We start from the raw sequence: 18,319 nt of genomic DNA on the forward strand, positions 1-18,319 counted from the left end.
ATCACATGGCAAAATCAAATATAAAAACACATCAAAAACGAATGGACAAGAACTGTTTTAAGTATATTTGTCCTAAATCAAAATTGATTCAAATAAACATTGATGGCCATTAATTATCAAATACACTGCACTTGAGATCAGCCCCAGTTTTTAATGTGGTTCGTGTTGTTCAGTCTTTAGTTTTCTATGTTGTGTTTTGTGTACTATTGAAAGTCTGTTAGTCTTATATTTTGTAGTCATTGTGTTGTCTTTTTTATACGACCTATGGGTTTGAATGTCCTACTGGTAACTTTGGTCCCTCTTTTACGACATATGGGTTTAAATGTCCTTCTGGTAACTTTGGTCCCTCTTTTAAGACATATGGGTTTGAATATCCTACTGGTAACTTTGGTCCCTCTTTTACGACATATGGGTTCGAATGTCCTTCTGATAACTTTGGTCCCTCTTTTGTTACGACATATGGGTTTGAATGTCCTTCTAGTAACTTTTTACGACATATGGGTTTGATTGTCCTTCTGATAACTTTTTACGACATATAAGTTTGAATGTCCTTCTGGTAACTTTTTACGACATATGTGTTTAAATGTCCTACTGGTAACTTTGGTCCCTCTTTTACGACATATGGGTTTGAATGTCCTTCTGATAACTTTGGTCCCTCTTTTGTTACGACATATGGGTTTGAATGTTCTTCTGGTAACTTCTTACGACATATGGGTTTGAATGTCCTTCTGGTAACTTTTTACGTCATATGGGTTTGAATGTCCTTCTGGTAACTTTTTACGACATATGGGTTTGAATGTCCTTCTAGTAACTTTTTACGACATATGGGTTTAAATGTCCTTCTTGTAACTTTGGTCCCTCTTTTGTTACGACATATGGGTTTGAATGTCCTTCTGGTAACTTTGGTCCCTGTCTTTTGTTACGACATATGGGTTTGAATATCCTTCTGGTAACTTTAGGCCCTCTTTTGTTACGAAATATGAGTTTGAATGTCCTTCTGGTAACTTTGGTCCCTCTTTTGTTACGACATATGGGTTTGAAAGTCCTTCTGGTAACTTTGGTCCCTCTTCTGTTACGACATATGGGTTTGAATGTCCTTCTGGTAACTTTGGTCCCTCTTTTGTTACGACATATGGGTTTGAATGTTCTTCTGGTAACTTTTGTCCCTCTTTTGTTACGACATATGGGTTTGAATGTCCTTCTGGTAACTTTGGTCCCTCTTTTGTTACGACATATGGGTTTGAATGTCCTTCTGGTAACTTTGGTCCCTCTTTTGTTACGACATATGGGTTTGAATGTCCTTCTGGTAACTTTGGTCCCTCTCTTGTTACGACATATGAGTTTGAATGTCCTTCTGGTAACTTTGATCCCTCTTTTGTTACGACATATGGGTTTGAATGTCCTTCTGGTAACTTTGGTCCCTCTTTTGTTACGACATATGGGTTTGAATGTCTTGCTGGTAACTTTGGTCCCTCTTTTGTTACGACATATGGGTTTGAATGTCCTTCTGGTAACTTTGGTCCCTCTTTTGTTACGATATATGGGTTTGAATGTCCTTCTGGTAACTTTGATCCCTCTTTTGTTACGACATATGGGTTGCAATGTCCTTCTGGTAAATTTGGTCCCTCTTTTGTTACGACATATGGGTTTGAATGTCCTTCTGGTAACTTTGGTCCCTCTTTTGTTACGACAATAAGTTTGAATCTTCTTCAGGTAACTTTGGTCCCTCTTTTGTTACGACATATTGGTTTGAATGTCCTTCTGGTAACTTTAGTCCCTCTTTTGTTACGACAGATGGGTTTGAATGTCCTTCTGGTAACTTTGGTCCCTCTTTTGTTAATACATATGGGTTTGAATGTCCTTCTGGTAACTTTGGTCCTTCTTTTGTTACGATATATGGGTTTGAATGTCCTTCTGGTAACTTTGGTCCCTCTTTTGTTACAACATATGGGTTTGAATGTCCTTCTGGTAACTTTGATCCCTCTTTTGTTACGACATATTGGTTTGAATGTCCTTCTGGTAACTTTGGTCCCTCTTTTACGACATATGGGTTTGAATGTCCTTCTGATAACTTTGGTCCCTCTTTTGTTACGACATATGGGTTTGAATGTTCTTCTGGTAACTTCTTACGACATATGGGTTTGAATGTCCTTCTGGTAACTTTTTACGACATATGGGTTTGAATGTCCTTCTGGTAACTTTTTACGACATATGGGTTTGAATGTCCTTCTAGTAACTTTTTACGACACATGGGTTTGAATGTCCTTCTGATAACTTTTTACGACATATAAGTTTGAATGTCCTTCTGGTAACTTTTTACGACATATGTGTTTAAATGTCCTACTGGTAACTTTGGTCCCTCTTTTACGACATATGGGTTTGAATGTCCTTCTGATAACTTTGGTCCCTCTTTTGTTACGACATATGGGTTTGAATGTTCTTCTGGTAACTTCTTACGACACATGGGTTTGAATGTCCTTCTGGTAACTTTTTACGACATATGGGTTTGAAGTTCCTTCTGGTAACTTTTTACGACATATGGGTTTGAATGTCCTTCTAGTAACTTTTTACGACATATGGGTTTAAATGTCCTTCTTGTAACTTTGGTCCTTCTTTTGTTACGACATATGGGTTTGAATGTCCTTCTGGTAACTTTGGTCCCTGTCTTTTGTTACGACATATGGGTTTGAATATCCTTCTGGTAACTTTAGGCCCTCTTTTGTTACGAAATATGAGTTTGAATGTCCTTCTGGTAACTTTGGTCCCTCTTTTGTTACGACATATGGGTTTGAAAGTCCTTCTGGTAACTTTGGTCCCTCTTCTGTTACGACATATGGGTTTGAATGTCCTTCTGGTAACTTTGGTCCCTCTTTTGTTACGACATATGGGTTTGAATGTTCTTCTGGTAACTTTTGTCCCTCTTTTGTTACGACATATGGGTTTGAATGTCCTTCTGGTAACTTTGGTCCCTCTTTTGTTACGACATATGGGTTTGAATGTCCTTCTGGTAACTTTGGTCCCTCTTTTGTTACGACATATGGGTTTGAATGTCCTTCTGGTAACTTTGGTCCCTCTCTTGTTACGACATATGAGTTTGAATGTCCTTCTGGTAACTTTGATCCCTCTTTTGTTACGACATATGGGTTTGAATGTCCTTCTGGTAACTTTGGTCCCTCTTTTGTTACGACATATGGGTTTGAATGTCTTGCTGGTAACTTTGGTCCCTCTTTTGTTACGACATATGGGTTTGAATGTCCTTCTGGTAACTTTGGTCCCTCTTTTGTTACGATATATGGGTTTGAATGTCCTTCTGGTAACTTTGATCCCTCTTTTGTTACGACATATGGGTTGCAATGTCCTTCTGGTAACTTTGGTCCCTCTTTTGTTACGACATATGGGTTTGAATGTCCTTCTGGTAACTTTGGTCCCTCTTTTGTTACGACAATAAGTTTGAATCTTCTTCTGGTAACTTTGGTCCCTCTTTTGTTACGACATATGGGTTTGAATGTCCTTCTGGTAACTTTAGTCCCTCTTTTGTTACGACAGATGGGTTTGAATGTCCTTCTGGTAACTTTGGTCCCTCTTTTGTTAATACATATGGGTTTGAATGTCCTTCTGGTAACTTTGGTCCTTCTTTTGTTACGATATATGGGTTTGAATGTCCTTCTGGTAACTTTGGTCCCTCTTTTGTTACAACATATGGGTTTGAATGTCCTTCTGGTAACTTTGATCCCTCTTTTGTTACGACATATTGGTTTGAATGTCCTTCTGGTAACTTTGGTCCCTCTTTTACGACATATGGGTTTGAATGTCCTTCTGATAACTTTGGTCCCTCTTTTGTTACGACATATGGGTTTGAATGTTCTTCTGGTAACTTCTTACGACATATGGGTTTGAATGTCCTTCTGGTAACTTTTTACGACATATGGGTTTGAATGTCCTTCTGGTAACTTTTTACGACATATGGGTTTGAATGTCCTTCTAGTAACTTTTTACGACATATGGGTTTAAATGTCCTTCTTGTAACTTTGGTCCCTCTTTTGTTACGACATATGGGTTTGAATGTCCTTCTGGTAACTTTGGTCCCTGTCTTTTGTTACGACATATGGGTTTGAATATCCTTGTGGTAACTTTAGGCCCTCTTTTGTTACGAAATATGAGTTTGAATGTCCTTCTGGTAACTTTGGTCCCTCTTTTGTTACGACATATGGGTTTGAAAGTCCTTCTGGTAACTTTGGTCCCTCTTCTGTTACGACATATGGGTTTGAATGTCCTTCTGGTAACTTTGGTCCCTCTTTTGTTACGACATATGGGTTTGAATGTTCTTCTGGTAACTTTTGTCCCTCTTTTGTTACGACATATGGGTTTGAATGTCCTTCTGGTAACTTTGGTCCCTCTTTTGTTACGACATATGGGTTTGAATGTCCTTCTGGTAACTTTGGTCCCTCTTTTGTTACGACATATGGGTTTGAATGTCCTTCTGGTAACTTTGGTCCCTCTCTTGTTACGACATATGAGTTTGAATGTCCTTCTGGTAACTTTGATCCCTCTTTTGTTACGACATATGGGTTTGAATGTCCTTCTGGTAACTTTGGTCCCTCTTTTGTTACGACATATGGGTTTGAATGTCTTGCTGGTTACTTTGGTCCCTCTTTTGTTACGACATATGGGTTTGAATGTCCTTCTGGTAACTTTGGTCCCTCTTTTGTTACGATATATGGGTTTGAATGTCCTTCTGGTAACTTTGATCCCTCTTTTGTTACGACATATGGCTTGCAATGTCCTTCTGGTAACTTTGGTCCCTCTTTTGTTACGACATATGGGTTTGAATGTCCTTCTTGTAACTTTGGTCCCTCTTTTGTTACGACAATAAGTTTGAATCTTCTTCTGGTAACTTTGGTCCCTCTTTTGTTACGACATATGGGTTTGAATGTCCTGCTGGTAACTTTAGTCCCTCTTTTGTTACGACAGATGGGTTTGAATGTCCTTCTGGTAACTTTGGTCCCTCTTTTGTTAATACATATGGGTTTGAATGTCCTTCTGGTAACTTTGGTCCTTCTTTTGTTACGATATATGGGTTTGAATGTCCTTCTGGTAACTTTGGTCCCTCTTTTGTTACAACATATGGGTTTGAATGTCCTTCTGGTAACTTTGATCCCTCTTTTGTTACGACATATTGGTTTGAATGTCCTTCTGGTAACTTTGGTCCCTCTTTTGTTACGACATATGGGTTTGAATGTCCTTCTGGTAACTTTGGTCCCTCTTTTGTTACGACAATAGGTTTGGATGTCCTTCTGGTAACTTTGGTCCCTCTTTTGTTACGACATATGGGTTTGAATGTCCTTCTGGTAACTTTGGTCCCTCTTTTGTTACGACATATGGGTTTGAATGTCCTTCTGGTAACTTTGGTCCCTCTTTTGTTACTACAAATGGGTTTGAATGTTCTTCTGGTCACTTTGGTCCCTCTTTTGTTACGACATATGGGTTTGAATGTCCTTCTGGTAACTTAGGTCCCTCTTTTGTTACGATATATGGGTTTGAATGTCCTTCTGGTATCTTTGGTCCCTCTTTTGTTAATACATATGGGTTTGAATGTCCTTCTGGTAACTTTGGTCCTTCTTTTGTTACGATATATGGGTTTGAATGTCCTTCTGGTAACTTTGGTCCCTCTTTTGTTACAACATATGGGTTTGAATGTCCTTCTGGTAACTTTGATCCCTCTTTTGTTACGACATATTGGTTTGAATGTCCTTCTGGTAACTTTGGTCCCTCTTTTACGACATATGGGTTTGAATGTCCTTCTGATAACTTTGGTCCCTCTTTTGTTACGACATATGGGTTTGAATGTTCTTCTGGTAACTTCTTACGACATATGGGTTTGAATGTCCTTCTGGTAACTTTTTACGACATATGGGTTTGAATGTCCTTCTGGTAACTTTTTACGACATATGGGTTTGAATGTCCTTCTAGTAACTTTTTACGACATATGGGTTTGAATGTCCTTCTGATAACTTTTTACGACATATAAGTTTGAATGTCCTTCTGGTAACTTTTTACGACATATGTGTTTAAATGTCCTACTGGTAACTTTGGTCCCTCTTTTACGACATATGGGTTTGAATGTCCTTCTGATAACTTTGGTCCCTCTTTTGTTACGACATATGGGTTTGAATGTTCTTCTGGTAACTTCTTACGACACATGGGTTTGAATGTCCTTCTGGTAACTTTTTACGACATATGGGTTTGAATGTCCTTCTGGTAACTTTTTACGACATATGGGTTTGAATGTCCTTCTAGTAACTTTTTACGACATATGGGTTTAAATGTCCTTCTTGTAACTTTGGTCCCTCTTTTGTTACGACATATGGGTTTGAATGTCCTTCTGGTAACTTTGGTCCCTGTCTTTTGTTACGACATATGGGTTTGAATATCCTTCTGGTAACTTTAGGCCCTCTTTTGTTACGAAATATGAGTTTGAATGTCCTTCTGGTAACTTTGGTCCCTCTTTTGTTACGACATATGGGTTTGAAAGTCCTTCTGGTAACTTTGGTCCCTCTTCTGTTACGACATATGGGTTTGAATGTCCTTCTGGTAACTTTGGTCCCTCTTTTGTTACGACATATGGGTTTGAATGTTCTTCTGGTAACTTTTGTCCCTCTTTTGTTACGACATATGGGTTTGAATGTCCTTCTGGTAACTTTGGTCCCTCTTTTGTTACGACATATGGGTTTGAATGTCCTTCTGGTAACTTTGGTCCCTCTTTTGTTACGACATATGGGTTTGAATGTCCTTCTGGTAACTTTGGTCCCTCTCTTGTTACGACATATGAGTTTGAATGTCCTTCTGGTAACTTTGATCCCTCTTTTGTTACGACATATGGGTTTGAATGTCCTTCTGGTAACTTTGGTCCCTCTTTTGTTACGACATATGGGTTTGAATGTCTTGCTGGTAACTTTGGTCCCTCTTTTGTTACGACATATGGGTTTGAATGTCCTTCTGGTAACTTTGGTCCCTCTTTTGTTACGATATATGGGTTTGAATGTCCTTCTGGTAACTTTGATCCCTCTTTTGTTACGACATATGGGTTGCAATGTCCTTCTGGTAACTTTGGTCCCTCTTTTGTTACGACATATGGGTTTGAATGTCCTTCTGGTAACTTTGGTCCCTCTTTTGTTACGACAATAAGTTTGAATCTTCTTCTGGTAACTTTGGTCCCTCTTTTGTTACGACATATGGGTTTGAATGTCCTTCTGGTAACTTTAGTCCCTCTTTTGTTACGACAGATGGGTTTGAATGTCCTTCTGGTAACTTTGGTCCCTCTTTTGTTAATACATATGGGTTTGAATGTCCTTCTGGTAACTTTGGTCCTTCTTTTGTTACGATATATGGGTTTGAATGTCCTTCTGGTAACTTTGGTCCCTCTTTTGTTACAACATATGGGTTTGAATGTCCTTCTGGTAACTTTGATCCCTCTTTTGTTACGACATATTGGTTTGAATGTCCTTCTGGTAACTTTGGTCCCTCTTTTACGACATATGGGTTTGAATGTCCTTCTAATAAACTTTGGTCCCTCTTTTGTTACGACATATGGGTTTGAATGTTCTTCTGGTAACTTCTTACGACATATGGGTTTGAATGTCCTTCTGGTATTTTTTTACGACATATGGGTTTGAATGTCCTTCTGGTAACTTTTTACGACATATGGGTTTGAATGTCCTTCTAGTAACTTTTTACGACATATGGGTTTAAATGTCCTTCTTGTAACTTTGGTCCCTCTTTTGTTACGACATATGGGTTTGAATGTCCTTCTGGTAACTTTGGTCCCTGTCTTTTGTTACGACATATGGGTTTGAATATCCTTGTGGTAACTTTAGGCCCTCTTTTGTTACGAAATATGAGTTTGAATGTCCTTCTGGTAACTTTGGTCCCTCTTTTGTTACGACATATGGGTTTGAAAGTCCTTCTGGTAACTTTGGTCCCTCTTCTGTTACGACATATGGGTTTGAATGTCCTTCTGGTAACTTTGGTCCCTCTTTTGTTACGACATATGGGTTTGAATGTTCTTCTGGTAACTTGTGTCCCTCTTTTGTTACGACATATGGGTTTGAATGTCCTTCTGGTAACTTTGGTCCCTCTTTTGTTACGACATATGGGTTTGAATGTCCTTCTGGTAACTTTGGTCCCTCTTTTGTTACGACATATGGGTTTGAATGTCCTTCTGGTAACTTTGGTCCCTCTCTTGTTACGACATATGAGTTTGAATGTCCTTCTGGTAACTTTGATCCCTCTTTTGTTACGACATATGGGTTTGAATGTCCTTCTGGTAACTTTGGTCCCTCTTTTGTTACGACATATGGGTTTGAATGTCTTGCTGGTTACTTTGGTCCCTCTTTTGTTACGACATATGGGTTTGAATGTCCTTCTGGTAACTTTGGTCCCTCTTTTGTTACGATATATGGGTTTGAATGTCCTTCTGGTAACTTTGATCCCTCTTTTGTTACGACATATGGCTTGCAATGTCCTTCTGGTAACTTTGGTCCCTCTTTTGTTACGACATATGGGTTTGAATGTCCTTCTTGTAACTTTGGTCCCTCTTTTGTTACGACAATAAGTTTGAATCTTCTTCTGGTAACTTTGGTCCCTCTTTTGTTACGACATATGGGTTTGAATGTCCTTCTGGTAACTTTAGTCCCTCTTTTGTTACGACAGATGGGTTTGAATGTCCTTCTGGTAACTTTGGTCCCTCTTTTGTTAATACATATGGGTTTGAATGTCCTTCTGGTAACTTTGGTCCCTCTTTTGTTACGACATATGGGTTTGAATGTCTTGCTGGTTACTTTGGTCCCTCTTTTGTTACGACATATGGGTTTGAATGTCCTTCTGGTAACTTTGGTCCCTCTTTTGTTACGATATATGGGTTTGAATGTCCTTCTGGTAACTTTGATCCCTCTTTTGTTACGACATATGGCTTGCAATGTCCTTCTGGTAACTTTGGTCCCTCTTTTGTTACGACATATGGGTTTGAATGTCCTTCTTGTAACTTTGGTCCCTCTTTTGTTACGACAATAAGTTTGAATCTTCTTCTGGTAACTTTGGTCCCTCTTTTGTTACGACATATGGGTTTGAATGTCCTTCTGGTAACTTTAGTCCCTCTTTTGTTACGACAGATGGGTTTGAATGTCCTTCTGGTAACTTTGGTCCCTCTTTTGTTAATACATATGGGTTTGAATGTCCTTCTGGTAACTTTGGTCCCTCTTTTGTTACAACATATGGGTTTGAATGTCCTTCTGGTAACTTTGATCCCTCTTTTGTTACGACATATTGGTTTGAATGTCCTTCTGGTAACTTTGGTCCCTCTTTTGTTACGACATATGGGTTTGAATGTCCTTCTGGTAACTTTGGTCCCTCTTTTGTTACGACAATAGGTTTGGATGTCCTTCTGGTAACTTTGGTCCCTCTTTTGTTACGACATATGGGTTTGAATGTCCTTCTGGTAACTTTGGTACCTCTTTTGTTACGACATATGGGTTTGAATGTCCTTCTGGTAACTTTGGTCCCTCTTTTGTTACTACAAATGGGTTTGAATGTTCTTCTGGTCACTTTGGTCCCTCTTTTGTTACGACATATGGGTTTGAATGTCCTTCTGGTAACTTAGGTCCCTCTTTTGTTACGATATATGGGTTTGAATGTCCTTCTGGTATCTTTGGTCCCTCTTTTGTTACGACATATGGGCTTGAATGTCCGTCTGGTAACTTTGATCCCTGTCTTTTGTTACGACATATGGGTTTGAATATCCTTCTGGTAACTTGAGGCCCTCTTTTGTTACGACATATGGGTTTGAATGTCCTTCTGGAAACTTTGATCCCTCTTTTGTTACGACATATGGGTTTGAATGGCCTTCTGGTGACTTTGGTCCCTCTTTTGTTACGCCATATGGGTTTGAATGTCCTTCTGGTAACTTTGGTCCCTCTTTTGTTACGACATATGAGTTTGAATGTCCTTCTGGTAACTTTGGTCCCTCTTTTGTTACGACAATAAGTTTGAATGTCCTTCTGGTAACTTTGATCCCTATTTTTGTTACGACATATGGGTTTGAATATCCTTCTAGTAACTTTGGTTTCTCTTTTGTTACGACATATGGGTTTGAATGTCCTTCTGGTAACTTCGGTCCCTCTTTTGTTACGACATATGGGTTTGAATGTCCTTCTGGTAACTTTGGTCCTTCTTTTGTTACGATATATGGGTTTGAATGTCCTTCTGGTAACTTTGGGCCCTCTTTTGTTACAACATATGGGTTTGAATGTCCTTCTGGTAATTTTGGTCCCTGTCTTTTGTTACGACATATGGGTTTGAATATCCTTCTGGTAACTTTAGTCCCTCTTTTGGTACGACATATGGGTTTGAATGTCCTTCTGGTAACTTTAGTCCCTCTTTTGTTACGACATATGGGTTTGAATGTCCTTCTGGTAATTTTGATCCCCTTTTGTTACGAGCTATTGGTTTGAATGTCCTTCTGGTAACTTTGGTCCCTCTTATGTTACGACATATGGGTTTGAATGTCCTTCTGGTAAGTTTGGTCCCTCTTTTGTTACTACAAATGGGTTTGAATGTTAGTCTGGTCACTTTGGTTCCTCTTTTGTTACGACGTATGGGTTTGAATGTCCTTCTGGTAACTTTGGTCCCTCTTTTGTTACGATATATGGGTTTGAATGTCCTTCTTGTAACTTTGGTCCCTCTTTTGTTGCGACATATGGGTTTGAATGTCCTTTAGGTAACTTTGGGCCCTCTTTTGGTACTACATATGGGTTTGAATGTCCTTCTGGTAACTTTGGTCCCTCTTTTGTTGCGACATATGGGTTTGAATGTCCTTCTGGTAACTTTGGTCCCTCTTTTGTTACGACAATAAGTTTGAATGTCCTTCTGGTAACTTTGGTCCCTCTTTTGTTACGACATATGGGTTTGAATGTCCTTCTGGTAACTTTGGTCCCTCTTTTGTTACGACATATGGGTTTGAATGTCCTTCTGGTAACTTTGGTCCCTCTTTTGTTACGACATATGGGTTTGAATGTCCTTCCGGTAACTTTGGTCCCTCTTTTGTTACGACATATGGGTTTGAATGTCCTTCTGGTAACTTTGGTCCCTCTTTTGTTACTACAAATGGGTTTGAATGTTCTTCTGATCACTTTGGTCCCTCTTTTGTTACGACATATGGGTTTGAATGTCCTTCTGGTAACGTTGGTCCCTCTTTTGTTACGATATATGGGTTTGAATGTCCTTCTGGTATCTTTGGTCCCTCTTTTGTTACGACATAATGGTTTGATTGTCCTTTTGGTAACTTTGGTCCCTGTCTTTTGTTACGACATATGGGTTTGAATATCCTTCTGGTAACTTTAGGCCCTCTTTTGTTACGACATATGGGTTTGAATGTCCTTCTGGTAACTTTGGTCCCTGTTTTGTTACGACATATGGGTTTGAATGTCATTTTGGTAACTTTGGTCCCTCTTTTGTTACGACAATAGGTTTGAATGTCCTTCTGGTAACTTTGGTCCCTCTTTTGTTACGACATATGGGTTTGAAAGTCCTTCGGGTAACTTTGATCCCTCTTTTGTTACGACATATGGGTTTGAATGTCCTTCTGGTAACTTTGGTCCCTCTTTTGTTACGATATATGGGTTTGAATGTTCTTCTGGTCACTTTGGTCCCTCTTTTGTTACGACATATGGGTTTGAATGTCCTTCTGGTAACTTTGGTCCCTCCTTTGTTACGATATATGGGTTTGAATGTCCTTCTGGTATCTTTGGTCCCTCTTTTGTTACGACATATGGGTTTGAATGTCCTTCTGGTAACTTTGGTTCCTCTTTTGTAACGAGATATGGGTTTGAATGTCCTTCTGGTAACTTTGGTCCCTCTTATGTTACGACATATGTGTTTGAATGTCCTTCTGGTAACTTTGGTCCCTGTTTTGCGACACATGGGTTTGAATGTCCTTCTGGTAACTTTGGTCCCTCTTTTGTTACGACATATGGGTTTGAATGTCCTTCTGGTAACTTTGGTCCCTCTTTTGGTACGACATATGGGTTTGAATGTCCTTCTGGTAACTTTGATCCCTCTTTTGCGACATATGGATTTGAATGTCCTTCTGGTAACTTTGGTCCCTCTGTTGCAACATTTTTGAGATCACATATATATCCATTTGAAAACGAATCCTGTGATGTTTCATTTCAATGTAATAATATGATTTTAAATAAATTCATTTCTGCGCTAAGTTAATTTGCACAATTGGAAGTCAACAACTGCATTCGTTGCAAATATTTAAATGCTAAATATTATCATTGATATACACCATCGAAGTTGAGAAATTAAAAATAATTACCCGCTACAAAGACAAGAACAATCAAAACCAAGGAGTAAACAAATAGTCACAAATCAAAAGACATCACTGATATAGCTTGACTAAAAATGCAACGATAAAAATCATCTTATTTACAGTGACAAAATGTTGACGTTCCGGATGAATTAAGGTTTCGCATTTCTTTTTGTTCATCGTGTTTCTATATGAAACTGGTTTATAATACTATGTAAGTTAACTCTTTATTGTTAATATTCCTTTTAAAAGACAACACACGTATATATATGTTTCAATCATGCGGAGATGGATGTACAAATGTTGATATTTATATCCTTTGGATTTCATTTTCTGTCCATGATTCTATGTAAGTATCGAGTTTATTTACATTGTAAATGTATATTGATATAAGTTATACAATGTTTTTTTTTTTATATCAGGCTGATTTTTTCAAAATTGTGATGCATATAATAATATATTATACTTACAAACGAGCATTCAATGTAAAATTGGAAGATTTGGTATAACCACCAATGAGAAATCATTCCATTAGTGGCCAAATTACGTAGAAGTTTACAGCCATAGGTCACCGCACTGTATGCAAGTATGAGCAAACCCCCTACTGCATAGTATGTTATAAGAAGCCCCGAAATGACAATTGAAAAAACAGTTTAAACGAAAAACCTAACAGCTTGATGTATGTACAACACAATGAACGAAAAAGAAATATGATATACAGTAACAAACGACAATTACTGAATAACAAGCACTTGTTTTTGGAATAGCAAGTTCAGAATTTGGCGGAGTTTAATAAGTTTGAAGGCGCAAACCCTGTCCATAACCTGAGACAATGTTGTAACAGTACAACATCAGAACAAACTATAAAAAATGCCTCGAAAAGGGCTTGATTCATTAAATTGAATCAAAGAAGAAACACATCTAACAAACTTAGACACAGGATGGATATGGTAATTACATTCCCAAGAACAATACAACACCTAGTACGTATACATATTTGGAGTAATTACAGTTTCCTAAAAAGTAAAATCACAAAAATACTGAACTTCGAGTAAAGTTAAAAACGGAAAGTCCCTCATCAAATTGCGCAACTAAATGATAAAACACATCAAACGAATGGACATCTGTCATATTCCTGACTTGGTACAGGCGTTTTCAAATGTAGAAAATGGTGGATTTTATCTGGTTTAAAAGTCCTAAATCTCTAACTTTACGACAGTCACATCAATTTCAATTATATTGACAATGATGCGTGAACAAAATGTCACAAAAAGGGGTACAAAAACAACATGGACGCCACCAAAAACTAGGGGTGATTTCAGGTGGTGCTCTTGAATGTTAAGTAGATCCTGCTCTACATATGTGTTGTTGCTCGTGTGGTTACAAAACCGGTAAATAGTTTAATTCGGTATATCACATTCGTGGAATGGGAAGGGGATCGAAGTTACGACATAAGGAACATATTTATCCGATATCATATAACGAATATTTCATAACGGTCATCCAACTCGTGATAGCGTCCGTAATATTAACGAAGTTCAACATTTGGATCTCTTGGGTTTAGAAATGAAAAGGTCTGAATTGGGCAGCTAGAATCATCTGTTTTGTCGGAAAGTTTTTTTTTCAACTGACCCTCATAGTCAATTTCTAGATATAAGTCCAAATAAAATGGCAAAATCAAAAGCTCGAAAACCTAATACCTTATTAAATCAGGCATCTTAGACTCATAAGAAAGAAAAAGATGTCTTTTGTCGGTCGATAATAAATTCTTGATAAAACAAAATATATAGTCTTTGTGCCACATTCTAAAAAAAATTGAGTGAATACAATGGTAGTGATCTGCTTGTTCCAAAGAATATGATAAATATTTATCATAAATTGAAGGTAGAATTAATACTAAGACAGGTGGTTTTTTTCTTGATGTTCATTTTGTGTTTTTAACAACGGCCTTTAAAGCAATTTGCTTTTAAGAAATTATATTCAAACATAAAATTCGATGATTTATTTTCTTTAAGGTACCAACATAAAAGTACTGTTTGGAACTAAATTCCATATTAAGGAACTTGATGTTGATACCGGCAATGTAAAGCTACTTGTTGTGAATCCGGAGTTAATGTTTGCCATGGATTACGATGATAAGAACAAGCATATTTACTTTACACAATACGATCATCGTAAAATAATGCGGTATGTATAACGTCTGATATAGATATATTAACTTTACACAATATGATTATCGTAAAATAATGCGGTATGTATAACGTCTGATATAAATGTATTAACTTTACACAATACGATCATCGTAAAATAATGCGGTATGTATAACGTCTGATATAGATATATTAACTTTACACAATACGATCATCGTAAAATAATGCGGTATGTATAACGTCTGATATAGATATATTTACTTTACACAATATGATTATCGTAAAATAATGCGGTATGTATAACGTCTGATATATATATATTAACTTTACACAATATGATTATCGTAAAATAATGCGGTATGTATAACGTCTGATATAGATATATTAACTTTACACAATATGATTATCGTAAAATAATGCGGTATGTATAACGTCTGATATAAATGTAATAACTTTACACAATATGATTATCGTAAAATAATGCGGTATGTATAACGTCTGATATAAATGTATTAACTCTCCTTCCCGGATACATAATAAGAATAATAAATGTCCGGGTCTTTATGATGTTCGACTAAACATCTTTCTTTAGTAACTACCACCATATTATCGACAATAAAAGACGGTCTTCAGAAGTATTGTGTATATTCTAGCAGAGATGGTAATCAGATCTCAGAATCTGCTCCAAGATATTGACTCGTAAAAGAGTCGTAGGCGAGAGTTGATATCGTCTTACGTCAGTTATGCTCTGGAGAGTTACAATTTACGTTTCTGTATATTTAAAACATATATAAACTCTGACATTATTCTTTAGGTGACATTTTTAATTTAAGAAAGTTCTGAACATAAAAAGATAAAGATGTGATATTATTCTTAATGAGACAACTCTCAACCATAGACCAAAAGACATAGAAATTAACAACTATAGTTCACGGCCATTTATACTGAAATTTGATTTAGTAATACAAAAAATCTTTTTGTTATGCTTTGAATTGACATAAATGCATACAATGCATGACGAAAAATAAACTATGATGACTGATAGCTGTTTAAATCCTCCTCTGTTTGTGTTTCATTGTTAACCATACCATGTAACCGTATTCATTCCATATACAACTTATCAAAACAAAATATATCATTTTACTTCAAATAGATTTCCTTATCCAGCACAGAATGCAGTTATAGAAAAATTTGTCAACACAGGCAGTGGTCCAGCAGGTATTGCAATCGGTTCCGAAAATGGACATGTTTACTGGACTGAATATCAGAGTAACAGGCTCATGCGATGTAGTGTAGCTAGAAACAATGAAGTCCATATAACAACTCTGACAAGCCCTTTTAGTGTACGAATCGATGTATTAAACAGGTATATTTCATACACCACCCTGGAACATAACGATATCAAGAGTGCCAAACATACTTACCTTGGCACTTGTGTAGTGGTCAAAACAGACCTTATGACATGTCCGTCTTGTTCGTATGTAATATAATGTTTTACATGTTCAATTAGGAGTCGCCCCAGTAATTATCGAGTTCAATTTACTCAAGTCTATATGGAACCGATTTACTCGTGTATCCCGTAGCCGCACTATATGTAAGCGGCAATTAAAATAATTATACAATAGGTCTAACTCTTGATTATTAGGTAGTTCTTAGGCATTAAGTTATAGCCTGTAATTTTTCAGTTTATTTCCTGAAATCTATTTTTTATAGAATGGAAATTTAAAAAGCTCAAACACAACAAACAAATTTAATACAATTGTCATATATCTGACTTTGGAATTAAGGTGTGTGTGTGTGTGTGTTTTGGTTGTACGTCGTATACTGATCAGAGTAGGATGCTTATCTTCAGCCCCATCCATCCTCAACAATCCATTCTATGTTTTGCATCTGATGACTGCCATAATGGTTGCTGAATGTTGCCAAACCCAAGTCGTCGTAATGTTACCGCTCCTACTATGTCTATATGTCTCTATGTCAAAATCTTTAACAGTACTATTGGTCGCCTATTGGCGTCCTGCCATTATTTATATAAATAAAGCCAATAGTAGTATACCTCTGTAAAATAGTTTTTCGTTTTTTTACTAGTTCTAGACACGATAAAAAAAATTCGACAATATGAAATGGATACGACACAATGAATAGTATCAGATTCAAAAATATGAAACTGAGACTAGCATCAAATCTGTATTTTTCCTCGTTTTTGTGTCTCATGTCATCATGACAATGAATCCGTGGCTTTTTAAATATTTATATTGGTATCATTTCCTCAGATTTGTGTTACGTGATGTCATGACATTTTCTTTTATATAATAGGGTCGTATCTCATATTGTTTGTTTCACAGATCTGTATGACGACACAGAATGACACACACATAAGTGGTTCTTTGTTTATTACGGTCAACGTTCTATTTATTTGTAGAAGATACTGAAAGAGCAATTAAAACTCTGAAATGATGTCATCCCCATTTAAGAAAAAGACGAGCAAGTCTACAAAACGCTATATAGTGAACAATAAGATAGATTTTGAGAAAACAAGTATAATTTTATTAAACAACCAACCCTTCACCTAAATAGGAACAGTGGTGTAGCTACATAACATTAGATTTAACTTAGTTGAAGAAGGCTTGACTCATATATGTGATCAACAATCAAAGAGACAAAAAGGCAAAGACACTAATCATTGATCTGCAAATTATTAACATTCTTTTTTCCGTTTGGCATCAATGGCGTTGTATCTTTTTCAAAAACCTCCTTAAAGAGTTTATGATTAATGTGTTAATAAATTAAAATAAAACATACTTATTGTGTCTTCTATTACTGTAATGAATATGGTTTGTTGATAAAATTTGATTTTGTCGGTTTATAGACATTGTTATACCTTTTTACTGTTATCAAGAACAACAATAAACAGTTAAATCTTGATGATTAGACTTAACTCTATCGAAAAAATAAGAATAAAGTGTGTTCATATTTTGAACTGTAAATTCAAATGTATATATACCTCAGTATTCCATAAATTCAATTGCCTAAAGTTGAAAGTCATTCCTTGAAAGGAAACAGATGTCAACACTAGATAATTCTCCATAATGATGATTTATGTCACTTTGTTTTCTCAAAGAGGTCTACAGAAATTGCCATGATCAAATAAATAGATATAAATTCTGTGATGAATGTTTACATAGTTTACGCTGTTGTTTCCTGGATGTTGTGACATAAGCCTAAAGTGTTTATGTTTTGGTTGCGTATCCAAAACATATAACGGAACCATAAGTATCTATCATAAAAGTGGGAGGTTTTGCTACCTATAAAATCAGGTTTAACATACAATTTTCCTCGGAAAATGTTTCTACCAACTAAGGAATATGGTTTTCACTTGTTTCGTTGATTCATAGCGTACGATTTTTCAGTTTTTATGGGCCTCCCTTTTCCAATCTAGCTTTGGGTTCGGTATTTTAGTTTTACTTTTATACGACCAGGGAAATGTTCGAATTGTCATGTTTTTACATCCTAGTTTATGACACCACCAAATTATATTTATCATCAAATTTGTATTTAAATGAGCAACATCACAATTAAGGTAGGATAAGCTTCTTCATCAGGATCTCCTAGAATTATTGGATATAGTTTTGGGCTCGCGTCGCTCAGTCTCTAATTTCTACGTATCATGGTTGAAAATGGTTTTTTTTCTTCGTCTTTCATGTTTCACCTCAACTTTGAGTATGTTATGTTTCCATGGTATCCTACACTTTTTTTACTGGAAAGAATGCAGCTTTTTTTTATAATAAACAGAGGACACGAATCC

The 18,319-nt window shown here is 36.7% G+C and overlaps 1 long non-coding RNA gene across 3 annotated transcripts in view; it reads left to right on the top strand.

Moving 5' to 3' along the window:
- The first annotated feature begins 12,071 nt into the window (after positions 1-12,071).
- Positions 12,072-18,319, top strand: part of LOC143084046 (uncharacterized) — a 242,736-nt gene continuing 236,488 nt past the window's right edge. For 2 of the 3 annotated variants that reach the window (XR_012981000.1, XR_012980999.1), the window contains exons 1-3: positions 12,072-12,713; positions 14,380-14,551; positions 15,668-15,880. This is a non-coding gene — a long non-coding RNA (uncharacterized LOC143084046). Of the gene's footprint in view, positions 12,714-14,379; positions 14,552-14,694; positions 14,744-15,667; positions 15,881-18,319 lie in introns of those variants that run through there. The other variant, XR_012981001.1, reaches the window with a different exon arrangement.

This window comes from Mytilus galloprovincialis, chromosome 7, assembly GCF_965363235.1.
Source record: "Mytilus galloprovincialis chromosome 7, xbMytGall1.hap1.1, whole genome shotgun sequence".
In the NCBI taxonomy this organism is placed as follows: Eukaryota; Metazoa; Mollusca; class Bivalvia; order Mytilida; family Mytilidae; genus Mytilus; species Mytilus galloprovincialis.